This window comes from Papaver somniferum, chromosome 10 (genome assembly GCF_003573695.1).
Source record: "Papaver somniferum cultivar HN1 chromosome 10, ASM357369v1, whole genome shotgun sequence".
Classification (NCBI taxonomy): domain Eukaryota; kingdom Viridiplantae; phylum Streptophyta; class Magnoliopsida; order Ranunculales; family Papaveraceae; genus Papaver; species Papaver somniferum.
In genome coordinates this window covers 30,247,083-30,261,111 of record NC_039367.1, presented here as the reverse complement: position 1 = coordinate 30,261,111, position 14,029 = coordinate 30,247,083, and the positions used below count along the sequence as shown (strand labels likewise).

At 37.8% G+C, this 14,029-nt stretch overlaps 1 pseudogene; it reads right to left on the bottom strand.

Annotated features, from left to right (window-relative positions):
- Positions 1-7,438: 7,438 nt before the first annotated feature.
- LOC113319933 lies at positions 7,439-7,538 on the bottom strand (annotated as a pseudogene).
- Between the last annotated feature and the right edge of the window lie 6,491 nt (positions 7,539-14,029).

Sequence of the window (14,029 nt, the reverse complement as noted above, 5' to 3'; positions counted from 1 at the left end):
GGTATGTTTCTCTTAACACATTTTTATAATTTATTTCTATTTTTTTTTTGTTTGTATTTATGTATATTTCGTTAATCTTAGTTTAGCAAAATATGTTTGTATTTTTTTAAGGATCATGCAAGGGCGAACAAATTTCTCAAGTGTCAAAGGGCTGGTTATTGGCCATTTTATCTTGCCACCGGTTATGTTATGACCAATCCTCGTCGAACTCTACGTCAAATTGCTCATATTCAAGGAATTTTCGTTAAGGAAAACTTCAATTATGTCAGGAGGGATCCGAGACAAAAGGCCCCACTATTGTACTCAACTACCGCCCAACTCCGACGGTTGATGTTTGGAACAACCGCTATAAAGAAGAATACCAACTCGCACTTGGAGAGGAAACGGATTGTAACAACACGAAGGAAGCCGTTGATGATTAAACAGATTGGTATTATCATTTTGGTCATCCACATGTGATTAATAATGATCCGGAGGCCCAGCCACTTATTCAAAAGGCAATAGAAAAAAGGTTGGCTGCCGAGGCAAGCAAAGAGACAAAGGGACTATATGGTATGACATGGAAGAAACTATATTTCATGTCGTTACGTAAATTTTTTATCCTCATGACTTGGAATTTAGTTCTAATTTATATTATGTACTATGCATCAATCTCTTAAGACTCTTTTTTATGTGTGAATAGAAAGAGCGAGGACAAAGATTGGCTAATAGATTGACTTCATGCATCCGTGCTGGAGGTGTGATTGAACCTCCTCAACAAAGGACCTTACAAGAGAAAATAAGGTATATGCATGATCCAAACCGGAAGGAATTGTACGAGGGGTTGCTCACGGAAGAAAGAGGGTTAAAAAGGAGCAGAAAGTCCACTAGAGGTGCGAGTACTATCCATAATCATCCGTCATCTAGCAGCGAAGAGGATTTGTATGATGTGGGTACTAGCCAAAGAGGTGGTCGCGGTGGTCGTAAGGGCGGTGGTCATAGTGGTGGTCCTCGCACTCGTGGTGGTGGTACCACCAACAAAAGAGGTCGTGGTCGCAATGCTTAATTATGGTTGTGTGACATTTGATAGCAAGACAAATTTTTATTTCTTAGCTTTGTGTGGTTTGTTTTTGTAAGTTTTTTGCTTATGGATATTATCACAAACATGTTATGAATTGTGTGGTTATGGATTTTAGCTTATGAATTACTTATGAACTGTGTGCTTAGTTACTACTTGATTTACAAAGAAAATGTCAAGTTTCAGGGTAATATACGGTTGCTAATGAGTTACCATTACAAACCGTACAATACCTACAGTGTGTAATGGAAACTCAGTACCAACCGTATATTACCCTTAAACTTTTGAAATATGGTGAAGTTGGACATATGAAACTTACGGTTGCTAATTCTTTTAGCTTACAAACCGTAGAATACCTACGGTTTGTAATTGTTTTACTTTATCAACCGTATAACATCCTGGAACTTTTGAGTTTTTGAGAGGACACACATATGTTTGGTAAAGAATAAAAATCATCAACCATAACTCTGGTATAAATGTTTTTGCAGAGTTATGGTTGGTAATTGTAACTGAACAGTGACCCGTAGACCTGTAACTAGTTTTTTATCAGAGTTACGGTGTGTAACTTTTGATAAACTTACCAACCGTCAGTTATATATGGTTTGTAATAGTATTTTAGTTACCAACCGTAACTCTATATTTCCTGGATATTCTCTACCTTATCTACTGAGTTGTCTTTATCACATTTGAAAATATATCCGTTGAAGCCTTCAATGTTTTAGATCCGTTACATCATAAAAAAAAAAACATAATTTATATATATATATGCTTATCCTCCTTACTAGAAGTTACACCTCCACATGAATCATCTCCTACCTTAAACTATATTATGGCTCCAAACCCTGAATTTACATTGGAAGAAGATTTATGTATTTACCGCAACTATGTTCTTTGGTATCCAAAAAGAGAAGAAGAACGACGTCAATGTGGTTTTATGAGTACAAGTTATTTGAGAACTCTTTTTGAAAACTTTTGTTCCGAAACAGGTAACCCTAATCACCGCGATGGAATTATGTTGTATGTTCGATATGCAAATATGCGGGATAACGTTCAAGAATTTATGGAATTAGTTCGTATTATGGGTCACATACGATTAAGGGGTGAAACTGACGCTGAAGTTTTAGAGAGCTCTATTCAAGAATGGAGACGATGGAAAAGGTCGAGTTTTTAATACTTACCTCATTTCCACATCCTTAAAGACTTTTATCGCACTCGTAGACCGGGATATTAGTATCCTTTTAAGTCGCATGCATGAATGAGTTGTAATATCATTTATATTTGTAATGGTTCAATGGTTGTAATGTTTATTTAGTAATGAAGATGATTTAATGGTTTTAAATGACAAAGGCAGCTATAATTGGTTTGTGAAGGTAGTTACGGTTGGTAACTACATTATCGTAACCAACCATAACTTACAATGGCAGTTGTAAAAGGTTTGAGAAGGTAGTTACGGTTGGTAACAATCTTATACTTACCAACGGTATGTAGCTACGTTATGGAACTTAACTGTTTTACAAACCGTATATTACACCGAAACTTGAACTCTACCCAAATTTAATTTGACAAAATACTTCCTTCATAACTTGAATCAAATAGATATGATATTGTCACTTTTAATCACATCAAATTTAGTCAAAATACCAAAACACAAAATGTAACATGTTTTTCACCACCCTTCACAACATTTACGCATCTTCATCCTCGGTCATAACTATGAATTGGGATGGCAAGGAATGTATTATGGCCTTTCAGAATTCAATCCTAGTCTCAAATTTGTTCTTGCGTTGTAGATGTTAGGAAAAGTAGAAGCATTTTGGGGGTTTCTTTCCTTTAAGTGAGCTACGATATCTATGGGCTTCATACGAATTTGTGTCAATGACTCTACGATCTTCTCTTCTTCTTCGGTAAGACGTCCAGCATAAGCGTGTGTTAGCAAACTATCCGGTATAGGGTGGTTATGAATAACGCATACAACTTTCTCCAAGAAGAACTTTTTAGCCGCGTTCCTTTTAAATTGAAGCTTGAAGGGGTATCCGGTCTTCTTAGAGAAAGTAGTCATCATCCTCTATGTCTTTGGTTGGTGCACGGTACCTTTTTTTATGTGACTTTTTTTATGTAATATCACTAGTGGTACTATTACAAACTATGATACACTTAATAAAATTGCCTCGTTCTCTAGCCCACTTCTTTACATCTTCTTTGTCACCCCATGTCTCCTCGGTTAAATAGTGAAAGCTAGAATCTTGGGTGAGAATTTCATTTGCTAAAGGTTTTTCATCCATTAGGGGAGGTATATCAACGACCTGGACAAAAATATACCAACATTAGCCTAAACGAAGCAACAAAACGAAAACAAATACACAAATACGGTTGGTAAAAAAAGAGTAAACACAAACCGTAACACAGTTATGGTTCTTAACTGTAATCATATACCAATCGTATGTATCATACGGTTGGTAATTCTTTATTCTTACAAACCGTATATATAGAAAAATTAAATTTCAACACACACGATATCTTACGGTTGGACACGAAAAGTCCTTAACAAACCGTAACATACATACGGTTGCTATCTTTTTACAACTTATGAACCGTAGCATGTGCAGTAAATACTTCCATGCACATGAAGAGTTACGGTTGGTAACCATAGCACTCAATTATCAACCCTAAGCTACATACGGTTCGTAAAGAAATAAATTTTACCAACCGTAACTGGTTTATTTCTGGGTTTCCCCCAAAATTGAACCAGTTACGGTTGGTAATCGATATATTACGAACCGTAACCTACACTTACGGTTGGTCCCGAGCTCAATTCCAACCGTATGTTCTTCTGAAATTTTTAAAAATTTAATTCTTTTAGTACTTTAGATAATTTTGAGCAACAAAAAGCTAATGGAAACTAGTTTAGAAGTATACCTGATCATTTTTAGTGATGGGTTCTTCACTTTCTTGGTTAATTTCTTCACTTAGTTGAGATTGACCTTCATCTTGAGTTAAAACATCTCTACCATCTAACAAATACTCCATATCAGGATCTCCATCAAGAGGTATGTAGTACTTGTTTTCTCTATCATATAGAGACTCACCCATTGATAGACACATTTTTTGTCTGATATAATATCAATTGTGTATATTGTTAGTGCTCGATTTTGTATTTATTATGGCTTTTTGTGTCTTTGTAGGTGTTTTTGGAGAAATAAGCTTTTGCGGGAAAATTGGCTCGAAAAGTGGTATTTGCGCTCGTGGGAGAAAATTACTATTCGGACTCTCATTTTGGATAAGGGGCACTTACTGATAAGGGGTATCCTCTTTACTATTTGCTGTCGCATGCTATTTACACCCATCAGAGGATAGGGGCACCCCCTTTTTCTTCATCGTTCAAACACAAATTTTGGCGGGAAACTATATTATTACCTGCGTGAATTTAGGAGCATCAGTTGGACGTGAAATAACGAGATTCAATGGCTGATTTTTGATGGGATGACTTGTCAAGAGCAGACAGGCCTATTATGAGAGTTTGGATCGATTGAAATGGGATGGATAATCAGTTCTCGACAACACAGGGGAGGATAGTTTTCTCGGGTCCTGGGAAAGATTGAAGAGAGATTTTCATGGAGTTCTTTTCACGGGATCGTACGGTGATTGGCCTGTTTTATCAAAACAGGGAAGTTGGGGGATTTATTCATGGAAAGAAAGAAGATTTCTTAAAACAGAGTAGATGATAATATATCGGGTATTTTTCTGTTTCAATATGTGGAAGTTACGTGGAAGGATGGAAATAAGAGATTGTATAAAGATTTTATTAGGGTCTTGAGAGAGTTCTGGAGGCTTGGACAAGTCAGTTTACGCGTAGAAGAAAAAGGAAAGGCATAAACGTCCGTGACTTGCAGAGAAAAGAACGAGAAGATAATTGAAATCTTTCTCGAAATATCGTCACCTGTAGAGTATATATAAGTTGTTTCGAGTCTCATATATGGGGTACGAAACCTTAGGAGAAGTTTAGAACACCACAGAGCTCCAGAGATCGAGTTGCAGGAAAATACCTTATTCTGCTGCTGCTGCTGAAGAGGAAGAACACGAAGAACATTGACGCACAAGCAACTGTCGCGGCAAACTATCTTTGTTTCATAGCAGTACCTATGTGTCGTTCATCACAGATGTTGCATTAGGTCTTTAGCTACTATTTCTCCCTGTAACAGTGATTCTGCAACACCAAAAAACTGTTGCGAATCGTCTGTATTATCACTTTTCATCTTTTTAATCATCTTTTGATCCATAAACAATTATTTTGAGATCATGATTAATATGAGGAGCTAAAATCCATTTCTGAGGCGATAGAGGAAGCAATTTTTCCAACAAAAAGTGGTATAATCTTATTTATTTATTTATCGCAATTATTTTTATGATTGTTTTGCCTTGAGTGAAAATTGTTTGAATGATTCTTGTTAAGCAATTGTTATTTCTTTTGATAGAGCATGCTTGGACCTAGGTTTTTTATGTTCTATGCTTCGGATTTACACTTGTTATTTTGAGAATCTACTTGTTGCAATAGTTTAGAATCAAATTGAACGAAAAAAATTGCATGAGTATAAATATTGGATTAAATCACTTTGAACTTGGAAAATAGTGGAATCTTAGCCTCAGTGTTCTTTTAATATTGATATCAACTTTGATTGAGTTTGCTATAATTTTTAGTGAGTTTTCTATTTTAATATTAGAATTTAAGTCTAATTAATATCCTTCGCAAGTCTGAGAATCGAACCACTTTTACCACTATCTACAAAACACATCAATTTTTGGCGCCGCCGACGAGGACTTGTTTTTAGGGTTTTAGATTTTTTTTATTTTTTATTTTTTTTTGTTATTATATTTGTTCATTTTTATGTTTTTGGGTATTTATCTTGTGTCTACAGGTTCTGGATCATAAAGAAAATTGAGCCAAAGAGTTTGGTGATTTCATAAAGACTTGGAGCTAAAGATTAAAGCAAAAAGAACAGAAAAGAAGAATTTTATTTTAGACAATTTTATTTAGGGTTTGTTTATTTTCTTTTAGAAAAAAAAAATTGTATTAGGGTTTATTATTTTTGTAATTTTTCTTTCTTTTTGGACTTTTGGACTTTGGGACATTTTTTTTATTACCCTACGGAAGGGTACTTTAAATATAAACTGTTTGCAGAGAAGGAGGACAATTACGATATTGTCTCTGCACCTTGGGTTCGTACACTGACATCGGAGTCAGTGGCCCGAGTCGACTACAACCGATTCATCCCCCGTCTGGAACGGGAGGTAAGATTCTAAACACTCGTGAATCCCCTGTCAGCGAGTTACTGGACTCCTTCGTATGCATATATGTTGAGGACTGAATACGGACATTTATTTTTCTAGTAAAGGGCAAGGCCTGGCCATACAAGATAAGGGTTCGGATTTCATCACCGTTCTCTTCTTGCCCGCTTTAGGAACACGTAACCTACGCGAACCTAAGCCTAAAATTTTGACTAGAACGAGACCGATAGGGTAACGAGCTTAACAGGAAAGTCATTCGAAAAATATTGGTTACTCTTTTAAGCATACTTCGAAGTTCTTGACGGTTTTGTAAGTTGAATGCGTGACTGCGCCGCCTTGTAATACCGGTGAGGCCTTGGGTATCAAAGCTCCACGAGCTTCCCTCGCCTCTATTCAACTTACGTTAACTCGGATTGATTCCAGAGGGGTTTGCTTAAATTGTAACGAATTCCCGTTCGAAGGATTAGAAGCTGGTCTAGAAACAATCTAAGTGGAGCCATCATGCTTTTTGTTTGCTAGAAATCAATAGGTTTGATTTGGTTGAGTCGGCCTTGATTGTGTTGCTTACCCTTCCAATTTTTTTTGTATGCCTGAACGTAAAAGAGACGCCTAGGTAGATTTGTTAAAGAGAAACCTAGTAGTTCGAAGGTCTCGATTACCTAATTATAAAGTCCGATTTTGAAGAGTCGTTTTTGAACGTCCGCTGAGGAGAATCCCATTTCCGATAGCGCCAGAAATGGCAACTTTGAAAGCTTTGTTGAATCCAACTAGGACTACTCGTCCTTCGTGTATTAAGTTAGCTGAAACGGAGGCACCCTATGAACTGAAACCTGGGACCTTACAGATGCTCCCAATCTTTTTAGGGAAAGAAATGAAAACCCTATTACCATGTTAGGGATTTTGAGGAAATTTGTAGTACTCTAAGAATTAGAGGCTTAGATGATGATGCTTTGAAACTTAGGTTATTCCCATTTTCCCTGAAAGATAAGGCCAAGTCGTGGCTATATAGTTTGGACTCCGAGTCAATTGAGACATATGAACAACTTACATCTGCCTTTTTCAATAAGTTTTTCCCTAGGCACAAAACATCGTCTATTAGGACGCAAATATGCACATTTTCACAACAAGAGGGAGAATCTTTATATAGGTATTTGGAAAGGTTCAATGATTTATTATCCCAATGTCCTCATCATGGTTTAGAAAAGGTTAGGCTAGTTCAGATCCTTTATGAGGGTTTAGATTATTCCACAACGACCATGGTTGAGTCTCTATGCACTGGTGGATTTGAAAACCAAACTGTTGATGCGGCGATGGAATTTTTTAATGAAATCGCCGAAAAAACCCAGCAATGGGAAAATAGTAGGGCACCCCAGAAAACAATTCTTTTAAGTAGAGGAAACGTTAATAGGGTAGAAGGAGGCTATGAATCAGATGCCAAAATTGTTGCTATAGCAAAAAGGTTAGAAGCTTTAGAAGTGGGCCAGACTAGTGGTAGAGTGGAGCCTTTTTGGGAAGGCCAGAATATTGAAGAGTAAGCCAATGCTCTTTATAATAACACTAGATTTGATAACCGTCAAAAGATTGACCCATATTCAGAAACCTATAATCCTGGTTGGAGAAACCATCCGAACCTTTCGTGGTCTAAGGGCCAAAGTCAAGGTCAGTTTAGTAATTCTAATGCTCCCCCAGGTTTTGGATATACTAAGAATCCTTCAGGACTAGCTCAGTTTCAGAATCAGTCAGATAAGAAAATCCTAAGTTTAGAGGAATCTCTCGCCTTGTTAACTCAGCAAACTGCAAAATTTCAGTTATCCGTAGAACAGAGTCTACAAGCTAGTAACAGGATAGGACAAGAAAATAGTCAGGCTATTTCCGAGTTAAAAACCCAGGTTGGTCTGATAAGTGATTCTTTGAGAGAAAAAGGTAAGTTTCCTAGTCAAACACAACCCAACCCTAGAGGAGTTCATGAATTAGGTGCAAAACCATCGAATCAATTGAATGTTGTTAGAACCCTTAGAGGAGTGGTAGAGTTGTAGACAATAAGGTAACCATGCCCGATAGTGAACATACTGTAGTTCACCCCTCAGAATCTCACCTCTCAGGACCAGTAGCTGAGAGACTGATAAAGTTTCTGATGATGTGAATTCGGTTCCTGAAAGGTCTGATTTTATGCCTAGAGCCCCATTTCCCCTCTAAGTACCAACAAAAAGGAATCGAACTTTAATGACATATGGAGGTTTTTAAGCAAGTTACCATAAACCTTCCTTTATTAGATGCAATTAGGCAAATTCCTGTTTATGCCAAGTTCCTTAAGGATATGTGTACGCGAAAGCGAAAACTTAGCGTCCATAAGAAAGCCTTTTTAGCTAGTCACGTAAGTTCAATCATTCAGAACACCACAACTCCAAAGTACAAAGACCCAGGTTCTCCTACCATTTCTTGCACAATAGGTAACTTCCGGGTAGAAAAAGCTTTACTTGACTTAGGAGCCAGTGTGAACTTATTGCCATTCCATGTATACTTACAGCTAGGACTTGGTGAAATGAAACCTACTCAGATGACACTGCAGTTAGCTGATAGGTCTGTTAAAATCTCTCGAGGTGTTATCGAGGATGTTCTTATTGAGGTCGACAAGTTTATTTATCCAGTGTGGTCCTAGATACCCAACCTGTCTCTGACCCAGAGAACCAGATACCTGTGATTTTAGGTCGCCCATTTTTAGCTACGTCTAATGCGATCATTAACTGTCGAAATGGTGTGATGAGTTTATCTTTTGGTAATATGACTATGGAGATGAACATTTTTAATGTCAGTAAGCAACCTCATGAGCTATATGACACATGTGTTGAAGAGGTGAACATGATAGAAACCTTAGTTCAGGAGTCATTACCAAACATTTTGTCTGAAGACCCATTAGAAAGTTGTCTATCCCATTTTGGTTTAGATTTTGACGACGATAGCACTATTGAACAGGTGAATGCTCTATTAGATTCTACCCCCGTGTTAGACACTGATAGATGAAAAGCTAGGTTCGAACCATTACCAGTTTCTGAGACTACCCTAATTCCTTCTTTAGAAAAGCCCCCGAAATTGGACCTTAAACCACTACCCGATACTCTAAAGTATGTGTTTTTTTAGGCCCATCTGCGACTTTACCTGTGATTGTAGATTCCGATTTGGATAGTAATCAAGAAAGTAGGCTAGTATATGTACTTAAGACAATAAGGAATCTTTAGGGTAGACTATAGCAGAAATTAAGGGTATAAGTCCTACGGTGTGTATGCATCAGATTCATTTAGAGGAAGACTCAAAACCTTCTAGGGAGATGCAACGTCGACTGAACCCTAACATGAAAGAGGTAGTTCGAAAAGAGGTGCTTAAGTTGTTAGATGCGGGTATTATTTACCCAATTTCAGACAGTAAGTGGGTTAGCCCCGTTCAGGTTGTCCCCAAGAAATCAGGTATCACTGTAGTCCAGAATGATAATAATGAGTTAATCCCAACCCGAGTGATCACGAGATGGCGTGTTTGTATTGACTATAGGAAACTGAACAAGGTCACAAGGAAGGATCACTTTCCCCTTCCTTTTATCGACCAAATGCTAGAGAGGTTAGCTGGACATAGTCATTATTGCTTCTTAGATGGCTACTCCTGTTATAATCAGATCGTTATTGCCCCAGAAGACCAAGAGAAACCCACTTTTACATGTCCCTTTGGTACCTTTGCGTATAGACGCATGCCTTTCGGGTTATGTAATGCCCCTGCGACTTTTCAGCGTTGTATGATGAGCATATTTTCTGATATGGTAGAACGGTTTTTAGAGGTCTTTATGGATGATTTTTCAGTGTTTGGTTCATCTTTTGATGAGTTCTTGCATCATTTGACATTAGTGTTGACTAGGTGTAAGGAAAAGAATTTAGTGCTTAATTGGGAAAAATGCCATTTCATGGTTGAATCAGGAATTGTCTTAGGGCACATCGTTTCTTCAAAAGGTATAGAGATTGACAAAGCCAGAATTGACCTTATTAAGACTCTACAGGTCCCAAAAACGGTAAAAGATATAAGGTCATTCTTAGGGCATGCAGGTTTTTACCGTCGATTCATTAAGGATTTTAGCTCGATTTCTAGACCTCTTTGCAATTTGCTTGCAAAACATGTTAAGTTTGTCTTTGATGATGCTTGATTAAAGGCTATTGCTAAGCTTAAAACTTTACTCACTACTGCCTCGATAGTCCAGGCACCTAACTGGAACCTACCCTTTGAAATTATGTGTGATGCTTCAGATTATGCTATAGGAGTTGTGCTAGGTCAGCGAGAAAACAAATTACTCCATGTGATTTACTATGCTAGCAAAACTCTGAATGATGCCCAAATGAACTATACAACTACCGAGAAGGAATTGCTAGCCTTCGTGTTTGCCTTGGATAAGTTTAGATCCTATTTATTAGGTTCTAAGATCGTAATCTATACTGATCATGCTGCTTTGAAATACCTTTTGTCTAAGAAGGATACCAAACCTAGATTGATTAGATGTATCCTTTTGTTACAAGAATTTTGTCCAGACATTAGAGATAAAAAGGGTGTAGAGAATATAGTAGCATACCACTTGTCTAGGCTAGTTGTTAGTTCCCATAATAATTCCCTTCCTATAAGGGATAGTTTTCCTGATGAACAATTGTTCTCTGTTTCCCAATCACCTTGGTATGCAATATAGTGAATTATCTTGTTACTGGTCGAATGCCTCAACATTGGGGTAACCAAGATCGTTCTAGGTTTTTAGCCGAGGTTAAGTATTTATTTTGGGACGATCCTTATCTGTTTAAGTATTGTCAGGACCAGATTACTAGGAGATGTGTATCTGAGAGTGACCAGTCTAGTATTATCTCCTTTTGTCATGAACATGCATGTGGGGGTCATTTTAGTGCTAAGAAGACTGCTGCTAAGATTTTGCAGTGCGGATTTTACTGTCCTTCGTTGTTTAAATATTCCCATAGTCATTGTGTTTCTTGTGAGCGTTTCCAGAAGTTAGGAACCATTTCCCGTAGAAATATGATGCCTTTGAACCCTATTTTAGTGATTGAGGTCTTTGATGTATGTGGCATTGATTTTATGGGTCCATTTCCTAAGTGGGTTGAGGCGGTTTTGTGTAAAACAAATGACCACAGGGTCGTAGTCCAGTGTTTGAAAGAGAATATACTTACACGTTTTAGTACGCCGCGAGCTATAATTAGTGATGGAGGTTCACACTTTTGTAATAGACCGTTTTCTCTTTTAATGAAACAATACGGTATGACTCATAAAGTAGCAACCCCATATCACCTTCAGACTAGTGGTCAGGTAGAGGTTTCCAATAGGGAAATTAAACGTATTCTAAAGAAAACAATTAATCCAAATAGGAAATACTAGTCGTCGAGGCTTACTGATGCCTTATGGGCTTACCATACTGCGTTTAAGACACCCATTGGAATGCCACTTTATCGTTTAGTATTTGGCAAGGCATGTCACCTGCTTGTTGAGTTAGAGCATCGAGCCTATTGGGCTATTAAGAACTTAAACTTTTCACTTGACAAGGCAGGAGCTCAAAGAAAGCTCCAGCTCAATGAGTTGGACGAGATTCGTAGAGATGCATACGGTAGTGCTAAGGAGTATAAGAACAAAATGAAACTTGTGCATGATAGGAATATTTTACGAAAGTCATTTTATCCAGGTCAAAAAGTTCTTCTATATGACACTCGGTTGCATCTATTCCCCGGGAAGTTGCGCTCTCAATGGACCGGTCCTTTTGTGGTCCGTACTATTTTTTCTCATGGTGTTGTTGAGATTGAGACACAAGATGGTAGTAGTTCTTCGAAGGTTAACTGTCAGCGATTGAAGCCCTTTTTAGAGCCTTTTCCTACAGGTTATGTTGTGGAGGTCCCTCTGGAGGACCATGTTTACCTTGATTGACCATCGAGGCGATTTTGTATGTTGTATATTATTTTTGTAGGTTTTTGGTTACACTTCACCCAGGTACTATCTTTCCGACTTATCTCTTTACTATTTCCTCATGTTACTTATATTTTTGGTATTGTTCTTTAATTAGAAACATTGAGGAAAATGTTAGATTTAAGTTTGGGGGTGAGATAGAACTTTTTGACTTTTTGTTACCTTTTCGTTGTAATAAATAAACTCCAGAGCCTAGAAATTTATCCTTATTAAGGATGGCACTACCCAATCTAAGTGGATGGAAGCATTTTGGTTGTAGGAGTGGAGGGACCAATATGATTAGATGGAAACATCTAAAGAGTCTATTCATAAAAGCACAGAGCTCAGGTGTTAGAAATAACATGGTAGTTTCGCCATCTCTCATTGAGTCCTTTTCACTTCTATTTTTATTTTTTATTTTTAAAATATGTTTCTCTAAGTGATTATGTGGGGCTCACGATTAAAGTTGTTACCATTGCTATGGTGAAATAGAGTGATTGAGATAGCCACAAAAAAAAAATTGAGACCAAGTCATCAGACCAACTGGAATAAATTCAATAAAGTCGACCACTGGAACCTTGTATATGCCAGTTGTGTTGACCTAGAGTTAGGATTATCGACCACTGGTACCCTTGTATATGCCAATGTGTTGACATTAGTCAGACCGGTATCTCAGTCCATTACGATAGGTTCATTATGGCAGTGGCCTTCAGACAGATATGAGAAACACCGTTCACCTTAATCAACATCAAAACCATCTATGTTTTTTTATATCCATCTTCTTAATCTATCCATGTGATTTGTTTGATTCTGAGTTTGGATGCGACTATCTGAGTAGAGCTCTGTCACTGTATATGAATTTTAGTATGCTTGAGTCCGAACTCGTGTACAACAATTGGAATTTCGCATCAGGGTACTTCCTCCTGTAGTCAATAAGTATGCCAACCAAGGAGATTCTTTAGTGCCTTCCAAGGTTCTGTGTAGATAGCTAGGGTCCGGAGTATAAAGGTTTTGTGGGTATACCTCTGGTAAGCCCTCCGGAGACAACACTCCGCCACTAGGGCCACCTAGGGGTTTAAAGGCTTATTGCATACGCTAAATGCAATCGACGATGCCTGCGACAGTGAGTTAAGATTTTATTTATGTTTTATTTTTGCTCGAGGACTAGCAAATAATAGGTTTGGGGGTATTTGATAGACACATTTTTGTGTCTGATATAATCTCAATTGTATATATTGTTAGTGCTCGATTTTGTATTTATTATGGCTTTTTGTGTCTTTGTAGGTGTTTTTGGAGAAATAAGCCTTTGCGGGAAAATTGGCTCGAAAAGTGGTATTTGCGCTCGTGGGAGCAAGTTACTATTCGGACTCTCAGTTTGGATAAGGGGCACTTCAATTACTAAGGGGCACTTACGGATAAGGGGTATCCTCTTTACTATTTGCTGCCGCATGCTATTTACACCCCATCAGAGGATAGGGGCACCCCCTTTTTCTTCATCGTTCAAACACAAATTTTGGCGGGAAACTATATTATTACCTGCGTGAATTTGGGAGCATCAGTTGGACGTGAAATAACGAGATTCAATGGCTGATTTTTGATGGGATGACTTATCAAGAGCAGACAGGCCTATTATGAGAGTTTGGATCGATTGAAATGGGACGGATAATCAGTTCTCGACAACACAGGGGAGGATAGTTTTCTCGGTCCCTAGGAAAGATTGAAGTG